This window comes from Antrostomus carolinensis, unplaced genomic scaffold (genome assembly GCF_000700745.2).
Source record: "Antrostomus carolinensis isolate BGI_N321 unplaced genomic scaffold, ASM70074v2 scaffold13696, whole genome shotgun sequence".
NCBI classification, from domain to species: domain Eukaryota; kingdom Metazoa; phylum Chordata; class Aves; order Caprimulgiformes; family Caprimulgidae; genus Antrostomus; species Antrostomus carolinensis.
Genome location: NW_010321298.1, coordinates 24014 through 39063, shown reverse-complemented (window position 1 = coordinate 39063; position 15050 = coordinate 24014).

The window sequence follows — 15050 nt, the reverse complement described above, 5'->3', positions numbered from 1 at the left end:
TGCCAACCTACCATACTTTCAGGTTCTCTTACATTTTGCAAGGTACCTGAACTTTCTTTTCCTTGATATGGTCCTTGATATGGTCCAGCCTATCTCTAATTTTTTTTTTATTGTGATTATTTTTGCTCACAAACAAGTGTCTAATTAGGTCTGCAACAGCCCTAGTCTGAGTACATAAAGTTTAGCATTTTAAATATCTTTCTTTACTGCAAGTTTAAATAGTTGTACAGATAGTTTATAAGCACAATATTTTAAGAAAATAAGTGGCTGGTCTACTGGGCAGCCTTTGTGCCACTTCAGTGCTAGGAAGTTAAAAACAAAAAAAAAAAACCAAAAAAAAAAACTTTTGTGGTTTACTACTATTTCTGTGGAATAATTATAAAGTCTTGACCTTTTTAAAATCAACCTCATTTGGATGCATCTGAACCAGCAGAGCTGTGTTATATTTTCTATCTTTGCTAGAACTTCTACAAAGGAGGATGAATATTTCTTCAAAAGTGGTTATAGTTACCAACGCATTGGATACTCATAAAAAGCAACTTATTTAGCCTCCTGCCCCCTTTATGGAACAGCAAATCTTTTGACTTAACATCTGTTACTACGCTATATTTGTATTTGGAAGTTCCAAGTAACCTTGTAATAAAAAAATCAAGTACTAAGGCATTTTACTTTCAAGAGTACTGAATTTTTCCATAGGTGGTGTAGAAAAATGGCAGTTTCATTCAGATAGTCAATACAGGCAACTTGAGGCCATCAAATACTTTTAAGAAGTGTAAAAATGGTAATTTAGCCATCATTGTCTTCCATTTGGTGATACGACAGAATTCAGTAAATAAACCACTAATGCCATGCTCTTTTTTTTATTTCTTTGGGTACAGTTGATATTACCTCTATAATACGTGCCAGAACATACATTAGAAAATACGGTAGTAAAAGAAAATGTAGAAGTTGACTTTTAAGCTGCTTTTTAATCACAACCTTCTTGTTGAATTTCTGTTGAACAAGTGCTGACGTACACGGTTGACGGTGATCCCTTTCTTACACAGGTGTGTTTCTTGCTCGTGTATCTTTTCAGGTACTGCAAGAGTAGGGACAATACAATTGGTAGAGAAAAGGTTTCACACATTAAAGAGCTAACGAAATATAGTTTATTTTTACATTGTGTCTCACAAAGTAAAGGTAAGGAGACCTGCGAGGACCTGCTTTCACCAATACCACACACCTCTGCCAAGATGAATTGGTCTCTAGCTCTGTGTGCTGCTTGTGCTGCAGAAAGCAATAGTAACAGATACGCCGTTGCCTCCGAGTATTTTCATCAGTCTGGAAATGTTGGGGGGGGGGAGGAGAGAAGACCCATTTCTTTCATGCTACGATGATAGTGAAAAATTCAAGTTGTTAGAGATCTATGAAAATAACGTTATGATATTCTGGGTTTTAGGATCAACTTTTGTTTATATACTGTAATTTAAATAAATTGCATTTACATGCCTAGTTTCTGTAATATTTGTGTATACAATACCAAAACCTTACAAGATGTAAATTGTGTATAACTGCACAGACTCCTTTCCCTAGGTGTCTGAGAACATTTTAAGTTTAATTCATATATTATAAAATGACTAGATGTGACTGTTGATTTACAGAATTTACATATCACAAAAGTTAATTATTTGTGGTACTTAAGTTAATAAAAATAGTGCTTTTCTTTTTTTTCCTCTCAGTTCTTAAAAAGCATTACCCAGTTGATCTGGCGATGATTATGTGTATGAGCCACAAATATTGATAATTTTCCCATTACATTTTTTCTTTTCTTTTCTAGATATTAATATGTTTCTCGCTATAGTTTGTGTAACAACTTGTGTTCACGTTATCTATGTTGCTGTAATTTTTGTGCTTTAATTCCTCTTATTTCGACTGATTAAAAAAAAAATCAAGCTCCTGTAACTTGCACTTTTCCCCAATCCTTAATACTCTTGTATGGCAACCAAAATTACTGTAAGAAATAAATATAATATTGCACTAAGGTTGTGGTTCTGATTGCAAACAGAGAATATTGTCTGAATTTTTATTAAAAAAAAAAAAAAAAAATGTTGCCAAACTTGCAATCTGATGTTTTTTGAAAGAGCATAAAATGCTTTAACAAAATGTAGATAGAATTAAGGCAAAAGAATTGATTTATTGTTGGGAAAAAACATTTCCTTTTTATTTCTTCTTTTTTTTTTCTTTTGGTTAAAGCATTCTTTATGCCGAACATTAGATCATTGACTGAATTTCTGCTTCGTGTTTGAAATGTAAAAACTTTCAGCAAGAGGTAAAATGATATGTATCTATTTGCCTTAAGGTGGATTTCAAATAATCATATTGGAATATTGTTTTCCTTGGCTGAGCACGTGGGGGAACGCCTGCTCCCAACGGAGTGTTACTGGGCGTATGAGGCACTCGATTCTGGGTCTGTTCTGCAATTTCATAAGGCACTGAGAAGTTGTTTATTTTTTGGGGGGAGGGTTGGAGTTTTCATAGGGCAGAGCAGCTTTATAGAGGAGAAAAGGAACCAATGCTCCTTATCAGACTTTGTGCATCTTGTGATTGAAAAGAAATGTTCCAGCAGGGTATCTTTGTACTGTGAATAAACAAGGATTAACATGAAAAAAAAGAAAAAAGAAAAGAAACAATTCACATCTTCTTTTGGCTTAATCTAAAAATTTGTTTTTCTATCTTTAAATGGTGATGAAATGAAGAATATTTTTTATTTTTCTTTTCTAAGATATTGGAATAAATGCCTAGAACTGTTGCCATTTGGTTTCATATGTTCCTTAACTATTATTCTCTTCTCAGATGTTGTTCTAGTTCATCATTTTTGCAGTTACTTATTATTTCTCTCATATTTTTTCCAACAACAATTATTTGGCAGCTTTGTTTTGTTAAAAAAAAGATAGAAGAAATAAACAGCCTTTATTTATTTATTAATTTCAGGTATTGTGGCAATCCAGTGATTAAACATCTGTGTATCTAAATAAAGTCAGGTATTTCCAGTGCAAAACAAAGAATGCTTTGTTGGGCAAAGAAATGAGAAGAGTTGATCATTGCTGTTGGAGTGTACATTGTATCAACGTGTTGTGTGTTGTTTCGTTCTTGATTTTTCTGTATTTTTCTGCATTTTATGGTCTTTCATTCCTTTTGTCCAAAACCATGAAAAAAAAACACCCCAAAACCCAGTAGCTATGATGGGCCATCTAGAATAGCACGATTGTAACAATAGTTCAGAACACCTTTTTTTTTTCTTTTTAAAAAAAATATGTACGTGCCTTATAATTTTCAACCTGGATCAACACCACTGTATTTAACATAAAAAGCTTTATCTTCAAGGTGTTCTAGTACCTGACAAAAAAGAGCTTGTAGTGCTGGTTTTTGAAGTCCATGTCGCTGCATTAGGAAAGCTGGTTAGAAAAATGGAAATTATTTCTATTTTGAAACATTTTTTTGGCATTATGATGCTGAGATTGATTTGAAATCCTCTATTCAAATCAAGTAAATGAGGAAGGGGGGGGGGGAAATGAAGAGAGACTGTTATTTTGGGTTCACTTTACTACCATCAGTATTTGCTTGGTTATTGGTGTAGTTGACATGTACTGTATTTCACAGACAAGGTAACAATCATAAATAAACCAAGTGGACTTAATGCTTTTGAAGTCAGAAACAAAGTGGTTCTCTAACGCTGACATCTAGTGGAATGGGATGGACATAGTCGCAGAGCAATAGAAGATCTTTTACAAGATGTATTTATTTTAACCAACTGTCACTCTTTCTACAAGAAATCATTTTAGCCAATTTTTTTATTATTATTGTGAGTTGGCCTGAATATTTAAAGCAGAAAACAAGGCTGACTGTATAATTACACAAATTATACACTGAATGAGAAAGCTTTCAAGAACTGTACAGTGTTTTCTGGTTTCTATGTGGTTATGTCTATTCAATTTTCTGTTGTGAATGTTAACATCTCCATACGATCCTTCATCTGCATCAAGCATGTTTGTTTAATGAGAATATGGTTTTTGTCTCCAGTGCTGCAAATCTTGGACTGTTTTGAACGATTTCAAATGTTGTCATCTGATGACCTGCGGATATTTCAGCTCCAAACTGCGAAAGAGCGCAAGGTGTTTAGGTCAGGAATTAGTTCAGAATAGCTGGTGGGTTCTTTCCCAGAGGTACTTGCAGAACTGAAGTTTGGTTTTTCAAGTAAAATTTCAGTTTTTTCTTTCCTCAGGACTGATGCTAGAAGGAATACGTGCACGTGTGTGTGAGTTCTTGTACGCTTTTAATGTAAAGGTTCTTGGACAGCATTAGAAATTAATGTACAAATAGGACACCAGTGTTGCATGTGCTTAAAAATGTATCGGAATCAATGTTGCAATGTACCTTTTTGCTTTGAAAAAAAAAAAAAAAATCTGAAGAGAATACAATATACAGAAATCTCAAAATGTAATTCATGTTTTAATGGGTTATTTTCCACTGATATTTTTGCATTCTCTAATTGTCTCTAATCTCCTAGCTTCCTTATATACTTAAAAGCCATATAAAGGAATTTCTTGTGACTTCTGAAAAAAAAACCCAAAACTCTTGGAATAGCTGAAACTGAGGTTTGGGGGAGAGGAGATAAGCTCTCTGCTGCTGCACAGCCTTCCAAAGCCTTTGATTCATTTTCCTTCAGGATGTTTGTCTTCAAAACAAATCCTGAGGGAAGCATTGCCTCATTACAGCTATGATGGAAGGAATTCACAGCTCCCTAAATGGGTGCTCCATTGGCCATAATGAATTTTGAGAACTGCCAAGCGTGTTCTCAAAAACCCCCACCCAACCTGCCCACTGGAAAATATTTAGTGAGGAACTACTGGGACCAGGTCCTTCACTTCTCATTTTGTTCTGACCTTGGTGGTGCATCTCGAAGTCTCACTGGAAGCTGATATCAGAGCTTATAAGATGTGTGGTGGTGAAGCCAAGGTGAGAGCTCTAAATCATTAGTGGAGAACAGATGGAAAGGTGGCTGAAACAGAACTGGGAGTGTCATTTACTTACTAGTGGACGCGCAGTGTTGAAAAAAGAACAAAACTAACATTTTATAGCTGAACGTGGTCAAATCTGAGCTGAGTCCAATTGCACATAAAATAATACCGTGATTAGAATTGTATTTTTTTACTTCAAGCCTATTCTCCATCTGCTCTCTCAGCAATTTTCTTGCTTTACAAAGCAGTGGATGTTAGTTTTACATGTGCAACGTTCTGTAGGTCTATTTAATTCACCTGTCAGACGTTACAGTGCCCCAGTACCAGATTGCACGCTGTATATTTCACCTGAGGTTACTTGAAATCTCTAATAATGTTAATTTTGTGCATTACAGAGAAGACCTGAAACAAGGGTAGGTGACCCCAAGAAGATACTTTGGAATTTTTAGAAAAGAAATTTTCTTTCAGAGAACGATTCTTTACAGGCTATGCATATTCAGAGCAGATCATTTACACACTTGGCCTTTTAGTCGATCATTTCTGCAGGTCCTCACTCAAAGGGGTGTTCTCGTACCACCTTAGCACGGTTAGGCAATCTCTAGCCCTTTAAAGTCACTAATACTGAACTGATACGGTGTGTGTTAACTGTTGGTGGTGATGGCAAGGCTGGTTTATTGGCAGGGAAGCTCAATATAGCATATTCTACACTTGAAAGACCAGTGCAATGGAAACAGGGAACATCTGCTCGTACACAATGCACCAAGCGGAAATTCTCGCCGCGAGTCCCTAGGACTCATCTGCTGGAGGTGACAGAAAGGAAGAGAAAACTTGATCTTGATAAAGAAACACACAATACATGGCTAGGAAGCAAGGCGAGGCATTTTTCAACAATAAGGACCCGTTAATGTGAGTGGGCTGAAGGGCGTTCACAGGAGCTCCTCAGCGATGGGTACGGTGGGGATAGGTGTGGGAAACAGCTGCGAGCGAGATGGATGCTGTGAGTGGGTTTTTAACTGAGTCGGTCTATTTAACCAAGCAAATAGAAGGCTGAAATGAGATGTCTGCTTTTCCCACTCACATGAGTGGGTGAAGAGGCAGGAGAGGGATTTTTAACTAAAAAGAACGTCAGTGTTGGAACATGTTACCAATTGGCGATGAATAAATTCAGACTGGAACCTGGGAGAAAGGTCTAACTGTGAGAAGAGTGGGGCTGTGGTGTAGGCTCCTACAAGGAGTAGCATGGGAGTTCATGACCCCAGGCACTGGAAGTTCATGAATTGAGGAGAAGTCCTGTGTTTCTTTCTCATGCAGTTTACCCCGGGGCACCTTCTGTGCAAATTGTTCTGCTGAAGCCACGGGCTGGGCTGGGAAAAAGAGGGTGGTGGGAGCCCAGCCTTCCCCCGGGACAAGTCCCCTTAGTTGGAAGATGGATGGAGGATCTAAGCCAGGTCCTTGCACTGTGCCATGAGGGTGGCACCTTCCACGTGAAGCCCTTATTTTGTTGGATTTCAAGTCACTTGGCCCAGTGTGGCACAGAGGAGGCTGCAAAGGCTGGCAGGATGAGTCCCGTTCATCAGAGAGCAGGGTGGGACACGAGGGACGGCAACTGGACAGCCCAGCTGGCATAGGTCCTTACACCTGCTACAGAAAGTGAGTATAGATTTTATATTAAAAAATAATAATTGGAGTAATACCAAAGCACTAGCTGAAGCACTGGAGGAGAGAGACAGAGCCTGGGACACACATCTGAGAGACACAAAACCTCACGCTCGGCTGCAGCGTTAATGACGTTCAGGGGAGAGGGGCCGTGTGCTGGCAACAGCTTGTTCAGGAAGGGAAAATCCTGACTCCTCTGCTCGGCAGCACATCCTCTGGTGAGCAGAAAAGGAGGTGTTTGAGCTGCAACTCAGGGATTAAAGTCAAGATTATACAACTCAGGGACTAAGCAGCTCGCCCTGCTGTTGCTGTTGGTAAGTGCTCTGCCAGTTGTTCCTCAGCACCACGTTCTGTTTGTTTTCGTTAGTTATTTTGTTCTTTTTTTCTAAATAAAACAGCTAAAGACCATGGGATTGATTTTGGCATCACTCACACCCTGTCCGCTATAGCTGGGAGTTTTTATGTGTATGACATCACAGCTGACATCACATCCTCGATCTCTGTTTAAAAAAAATAATAAATAAAATAAAACCCAGGAAAACAAACACCAGGTTTTGTTATTAATGGAATTAAAGAGAAACAAATCTAAGTCATTCTTGACAGATTTTGCTAGATGGTTCTGTGGACATGACTCTGTTCCCACATGTGGAAGGGAAAGGGAAATGAAGGGAAAGAAAGAAAAGAGGAAAGAGGAAAGAGGAAAGAGGAAGGAGAGAGAGAGAGAGAAAGAGAGAGAGAAAGGAGGAAAAGGAAAAAAAGGAAAGGAAAGAAGGAAAGGGGAAGAAGGAAAGGGAAAGAAAAAGGAGAGAAAGAAAAAGGAGGGAAAGAAAAAGAGAAAGAAGGGAGAGGAAAAGAAGGGAACAGGAAAGAAGGGGAAGGAAAGGAGAAAGAAGGGACAGGAAAAGAAGGGAAAGAAAGAAAAAGACAGGAAAGGACAAAGGAGGGAAAGGAAAAAAAGAGAAAGAGAAGGGAGGTCCCCCAGGAGGCTGCACCTGAGCCCGAGATGCACCCTGCTTCTTTGTTATGTTAAAGCACCTGAGCAAGATGCATTTCACATTAGGTGGAAATTACTGAAATTCAAAGTGACATTTAGCATCTGGTGAGGCCTGATCCATCTCCAATTCCTTTACCAGCATCCTGCTAATGAGAACATAATTAATGACAAACAAAGGCACCTGATCACCATTCACAGGCACTTCAACCTCCCCCCTATTTATTGGCTGTTCATTGCCTGCTCCTGGGCTTTAGCCAGGGGGCTCATAAAAGAGAAGGACCATGAGGTTCTCATCTCTGTCTGGAAGAGCTGCTGGGGTCGGAGCTCTGGGGCTGCAAGTCTCACCTTTCCTTGTGCAGTTTAAGGTAAGGATTTTTAATTTCAGCTTATTTTGCTTGAGTGATTTTATTTGTTTGTTTTCCTCTTTCCCCCAGGCTGTCTGGTGTTAGGTTGTGTCATCTTCCTTCACCTTAGAATAAAAGTTATCAGGATAAATACTAGGGTTGGGTTTTTAGTTCAGCTTGTATGCAAGGATAGCAGAAAATCTGTAGCATTTTCTGCAAGACCTGAAAGCTTAATACTTAGCAAAATATATTATTTTTCTTATTTTTTTTTCTACTATTAAGTCACAGATGAACCAAACTTTCTAACCAGAGGAAGCTCCATCTGATAGGAAAAATCCTGTCTCATTAACCACAAAAACAAATCCTTTGGAGGATGGTTTTCAGTGGTTTGAAAGGAAAAACAAATATTCAGAAACAAAGAAAAATCAAGGTGTGATTGTGGATAATTCACTGTCCCCTAAAGGGTGACAGAGTAACACATTAATAAGGATATCGGTGTTACCATCCTGTTGGATAGTGACAATGTTTCATGATATAAAAACATCTAAGGTTTACAGAAGGAAAAGGCTATTCAAGTGCAAATTAGCAGTAACACAATCTTAAAAACAGTAGACTGAGGTAGAACAAGGTCACTGGAGAATTTGTTTCCAGATTGCAATGGAAATAACACCCAATATTTAGCAGAGAAATGTTGTTATAAACTTGGAATACTACCAGACTGTATCTGACTTCTTATACTGCTACATTAAGAAAGGTTTTGATTGCCTTTATTTTTATCAGCACTCTCTTGACCACACTAAGGTTTCTTGCACTGTTGTGCAAACATGAGGGAGCCAGAGCCCTATGAGATGCAGTTAATCAGGGTTTTTTTCTAGCTGGCATAAATTGATGAATTCAGGGTAAGGTGATACAGGCAGTAGTTTACACTTTGCTAGACATGGTGCTAGCACTGTGTGCCTGGGAATAATCCCAGACTGGTTTGGGTTGGAGGGGACCCTAAAGCTCATCCAGTTCCAACCCCCCTGCCATCAGCAGGGACACCTTCCACTAGACCAGGTTGGTCAAAGCCTCATCCAACTTGGCCACAAACACTTCCAGGGAGGGGCAGCCACAGCTTCTCTGGCCAACCTGGGCCAGGGTCTCATGACACTCACAGGAAATTTCTTCCTAATATCTTATATAAACCTCCCCTCCTCCAATTCAAAGCCATCACCCCTCGTTTTATCACTGCCTGCACTTGTAAAAAGATCTTGAACTTGAGCATAAAGCTACTAACACTTACTAGGCTGGGATGTGTGTAGGCCAATGTCCAGGGCTGTTTGCACAGATAACATGTACACTTGACTAACAGCAACATCAATAATAATGTCAGAAGTAGTACAAATGTAAATGAACATGTAATTATCTAGTTCCATGTGGGTTAAATTAATGTAAATTGCTGAAGAAAATTAGTAAGCAGGTGAGCTAGGGTGTGGAAAGGGATGGCCAACAGACCTGAGCAATGGCACCTGGGGACAGAACTACTCTCTCCTGCTGTTTCTCAGGATGGCAGGCAAGGGAACCTCAGCTGAGCTTGCATATAAAAGTTCTTACCTTTATTTTAGTAAGAGGGTAACTTGGCTCTTCTTGGTTTCTGCCATGAAGTATGAGAGCTCCAGTAATGGTGGTTGAGAGGATGAACCTACCTGTGAAACAAAGAGCTGCTCCTTGACTCTGGATCCAGCAGTTAGCAGCTCCTTTCTTCCAAAGTTTCAGCAAACACTGATTCCTGTCCAAGATTCAACAAAACACCTCACATGATTTTAAGAATGTCTTTGTAGATCTGCTGATCTACCTGAAGCTTAGTTTGTCATATGCTTTGCTTTCAAAGAAAGCCATTAATTACTGGTGCTGGGCATGTGTGCTGTAGGCTTTATTCTAGCAACCCCAGATCCTTAATTCAAGATCTTTTCCATTAAATGCTAGACCTTCCTTACAAAAAATCAACATGACATCATTTTCACTTCCAGCAATGACTTAACACAGATCATTGTAGATCTAGATATGATCCAAAATATTCTCTCACAGCTATCAACTACCAAGTTAGCCAAAACTGCTTATGGAAAATCAAAACTATTTGAACAGTCACAGGTAGAACTGGCTCACCTGGCTTTTCTCTCACAGTGATATTACCCAGCAATGATCTACCCATCCTAAAGCAGGGACACCTCTAGCTGTTACAGTGCTGCCCAGGGAATTTATATCAGCCCTGGCTAGCTGCCAGCTTCTAAATCATACTCACACTGTGGCCTTATCTTGCCAAGGAAGGACACTACAGCACAGCCAGGAGTTCACAGGAAGGGCGGCAATGTTTGGCATTAGCCTGAAGTTTATTCTTCACTTAGGACTCCTTCTCTTGCAGCAGAGCTTGCCATCCAGATAACTCATTAACCTTGTTTAGCTTTTAATTTCCAGTATCTCTGACTGCTTGTATTTTTGCAGCACACTGCACTGCCTAAAATATCTAGAACCCAAAATCTGGAATTCAACACTGAAAATGCTGACCTGGGAAGTCATGTGAGCCCAACTCTCTGAGGATCTTTTTTTTTTTATGGTGGGAATGCTGTTAGAAGTTAATGTTCAGCCAAGATGGGTGTAGCCATCCCCTGAGCTCTGGGTGAGCAGCAAGCAGCAGCTGACACAGCTTAGAGGAGGACAAGGACACAAAAGCCACCCTTCTGTTCTTCAATTGTGATTTGGCCATCCTCCTTTGCAAAGAGACAAGGTGATGGTATCTAACTGCACAGCTGTGTGATCACCTGCTTTTGGAGCCTTTATGGAGCAGATTGGCACCATCCCTCATCTGAAGGCTAATGAGCTGGCGTTATTAATTCTGAAGTGCCAGTGTCTCTTTTAGGATGGCTGCCGTGCAACAGCCAGCTGGAATGCAGAGGTAACTGTCAGCTCCTGTCCCCTGCTTCTCATTTTCAGTGGACTTGGATAATGGAAACAGCTAGATTTTTATTTTTTTTCCTACTTAAATAATAGTAATTGTTAAATGAATTTTGCCTGACTCCACATGGCCTTTAGAAAATGGCCATTAAACTCTGATTTTGTGGCAAACTGTCCCAGCCCACCATACACCTCTTCTTAAGGTTCCCTTACTGCGTGTAAGGCACTTCCCTGGCAGCTGAAGATGCATCACCCCTTTTCTGTCCAAGCTTCCCAGATTCTGGGACAAATATATCAAGTAAAGCTATTTTAATCAATTCATATTCCCTTTTTGGAAGTCATCCAAGGCAGTACTCTGGACACTTACACAGTCAAGATTGATTTTTTGTTCTTTTCCTCTTTCCATGGACTAATAGATCAATTCCTCTTTTGCCAGCTAACTTTATAGCTGTGTCTGTAAATCACAGTACACGTGGTGTGCTCAACATGAGGAGAATTTGAAGAAGTTTCTTGAAATTTAGTAAAAATTAAGCACCATGTCTTTAGCATCCTGTTGATATTGATATGGACAAGCATGCAGTAACATGCCTACATTAACAGCCTGAATCTTGAAGGTCCTGTATAATATAGGAAGCCTGCAGCAAGCTGAATATTAACTACATGAGATGGCAGCAGCTCTTGAACTTCATACCACAAGGAATTGACTTGCTGGTTGGGTATTAACCATCCGTGGGTGGCACTTTGAAAGGTCCTATTATAGGCTGAAGTATCTCAGAAAATCATAGGTGGCTTTAAGTCTGCATTTGCAAAAGCACTCATCTAAAAGTAGGTGTTTCAGAGAAATATCCTTGGTAACTAGTACTGGCTCTACTTGATAGGAAAGGGACTTAGAAGCTAGAATATGCTGAGATGACTGTCATGGGTGACCTTCCAGGTTCAGGGAAAAACTGCAGAGGGGACACAGATCACATGCAAAGATAAAATTCTGCTGGTATGCATTTTATCCAAGCCAAACCACCCTTCAGAGGAACTTCCCTGGGCTTCATTTTGTAATTTCCCCTGCTTCCCCCTCCCCTTTCTTGGTTAAAAGTCAAAAGCCAGTGAGGTTGATTCTCACTATTGAAAATCTAGGCAAAATTAACAAGCTGGTAATGGCCCATTGCACATAAAAACCAAGCAAAATACTCCCCAGCTTCAAGGCTTTCTATAAAATAAACTGGATGCAGGCGCATTCTTCACCATCCTCTTAAGCTCGCCATCTGTGCAGACTAAAAATAAAGCAGCAGCTTAAGGAGAAGTTTGATAAAATGCATTTGAGAAATGCATCGGTAAAGCTCTGCCAGGCTCTTGAAATGACTTTGTGCTGCTAACCCTGCGTGCTGCAGAGCAGCTCTTCATCACTCTCGTTATTCAGCCTCCCTGTGGCCTCCTGATGGCTCGAGGAACTCCAGCGTCCTAAGAGAGCTGCTGGCTGGTGATGTCGAGTTAGCCAAGAGCTCTTTCTCCACGAGAGCAAAGCTGCTGCCAAACTGGCAGGAAAGGCAGATCTAACTCAGGCAATTTACTCACGGTGAGTAAAAAGGCAGCAATTAGCTACCTACAATTAATGTGAGAGGATCCTCCGGCACAACTGATTTGTACATTTGGACTAATGTACAAACACAGGGAAACGCCGTTGGTTTGTACAATGTGAAACTTTCCATCCACTCCATCAACAGCCACCAGTGCCTTGGGGGTTTGAGCCAGGGGATTTAAGGCAGCTGCAGTTTCTGACCTACCAATGAGGCAACACAGGATGGTCAAAGGCATCTCCTGTCTGTGAGAACTTTTCCACTTCCCATGGAACTGCTTTGCAAACTTTGCCCTTCCCTCGTTATTGTTGCTGGCAATTATTACAGAAACAGGCAAATGAAATATAAAATACTATAAATATTTATAGACAAAAGTACTTATTGAGTGTTCTTACTATGTGCTTAATTATAATTAATTTAGAAGAATGGCACTCAGAAGTGCAGAATTGTCAACTGATTAGGTGGTGAATAAAACTGGTGCTGCTGCTGCCTTCTGGCACCTGAAGCCCCAGCACTCTTAGGAGTGACAATGGGATTGCTTTAAGAAGCAACTTGATTAATTCAAGTTACCAGGAAAGTAAGTGGCTCACCCTAAGTCAGACAGTGAATGGGTAAGACATTCATAAACACAAATTAATAGTCTTGCTTGCTGCTCACATTAGTTACCCATGAGGAGGGCTGAGCCAGTCCTTCTGATGGGAAATGCAGATAGTTTGGGATGGTTTTTTTCCAGCAGTCAGTGTTTCAGATAACTTGAGCAATTACTGATGAAGTAGAGTGATCTTAAAACTTCAAGACTTGATTACATCTAATCCGATAGTAGCAATAGTACAGTCATAACACTGCTACTTAAATATACTTGATATTAAATCAGTATAGAACATCTTGCCACATGTGATAGTCAGATTAGTAGTTTAAATTAGAGATTAAACTTTCTCCATTAGGTGAAGCAATCCATGAATAAGCTCCCAAAACTTAATACCCATAATATTGCTGATAGTGACACCTAATTTGTTCTTCCAGTAACTCAATTCCCCTCCAGCTCTGTGACCCCCTGTCCTGCTGCTGGGTCAAGCCCAGGGAAGGGTTCAGGGGCTGCTACCTCCTACCCACAGACTCATCACCCACACCAGCCCCCTCAAATCTGCCTTTAGCAGTGTAAAGCTTCAATAACCCCACCCTACCCCTCCTCTAGTGCAGGAAGCCTACCTGTACATGCATGTTTCCTTCTCAAGTTGTGTGTTTTTTAAGTTATCTGCTAAAGCAACAGCTCTCACTCACTGTATTTTAGGACTCGCGGCAGTGAGCTCTGGATTTCCTGTTAATATAGTAGCATTAAAGAATAATTAGAAAAAAAGGTGTTAGGATTTTCTTTCTTAGCATTTCCAGCAGCACATTGTCAAGCAGCAGATTCTCAGAAAAGTTAAAGATTAGGAAGTGTAAAATGTGGGCTGGCTTAGACAGCAAGGCAGGATGCCTTTCTGCAGCTGAGGCTTACAGGAGCAAAGCTTTGAGAAGCACCTCCCCAGGGATCCCTGCCTTGAAGAAAAGCAAGACAGCTTTAAAACTACAGTTTATTTGTCTGTTTGCCATGTCCTGCAGCCATCAGGATTCCCAAAAGCCAGGAAGACCCTTTCTCACCAAAACCACAGCTCACTGTTATTTTCAGCAGAAGTAACAGGCACATAAAATAAGACAAAACTGATCCTGATGCTAAAGATGCTTTAAAAAAAGTAATAATAATTAAAAAAAGCATCTCTCCTTTAAGTTCACCCAAAGTCTAATTCTGATCTAAGTATTTCCACATGGGAGTAGGAGTAAAAGGCAAAGCACAAGGGTTTCTAAGGAAGGGAAGTACATGAAAAGCAATAGCAACCTAGAAGAATAAAGAATGTAGGTGCCCCTCACGACAGCACCCAGCATCCGTAGGAAGTATGATTCCTTGTATGCAAGCTGGTCCCAGAGAAGCTTGAGACAAGATGAACTCTCTGTAACAGACTGACAAAAGTAATTTAAAAATACAGAATATTCCATGCAAATGGTTCAAAAAGTTTATTGAATATTTAATTTACAAAAATCATATCCCTATGAGGTGTTCTATGCAAAATTGGATAAAATAAACTGCATATAAAACCCAACCCTTGTAATGCAAATACAACACAGAAATGAGACCATGGAAAGGAAAAAAAATATATAATCATGACACACATAAGACATTCATTAAGGATTGTCCCAACCATCCAAGAATTGGTTCAACATGATGCCTTCTTCCTAAATACATTATACTTTTTACCATTTTATACAGGTCTTCTATATTCTGTTGCTCCAAATTTACAGTTTATCAGAATTCCTTGCATTCTTTCTTAGCTACTACACCAGTTCTGCCATTCCTGTTTTGCTCAGAAGGTGGAAACAGACAGTACATACATCGAACATGTGCACTATTAGATGCAACTTGCTATCTTTGGTAGGGACCCTAAATCTGCAGTGAAGTCAGCTTTCTAGAACAACAAGAATTTCAGTTTTGGCAAAGAACAGGTTTAATTTTGTTTAGTAG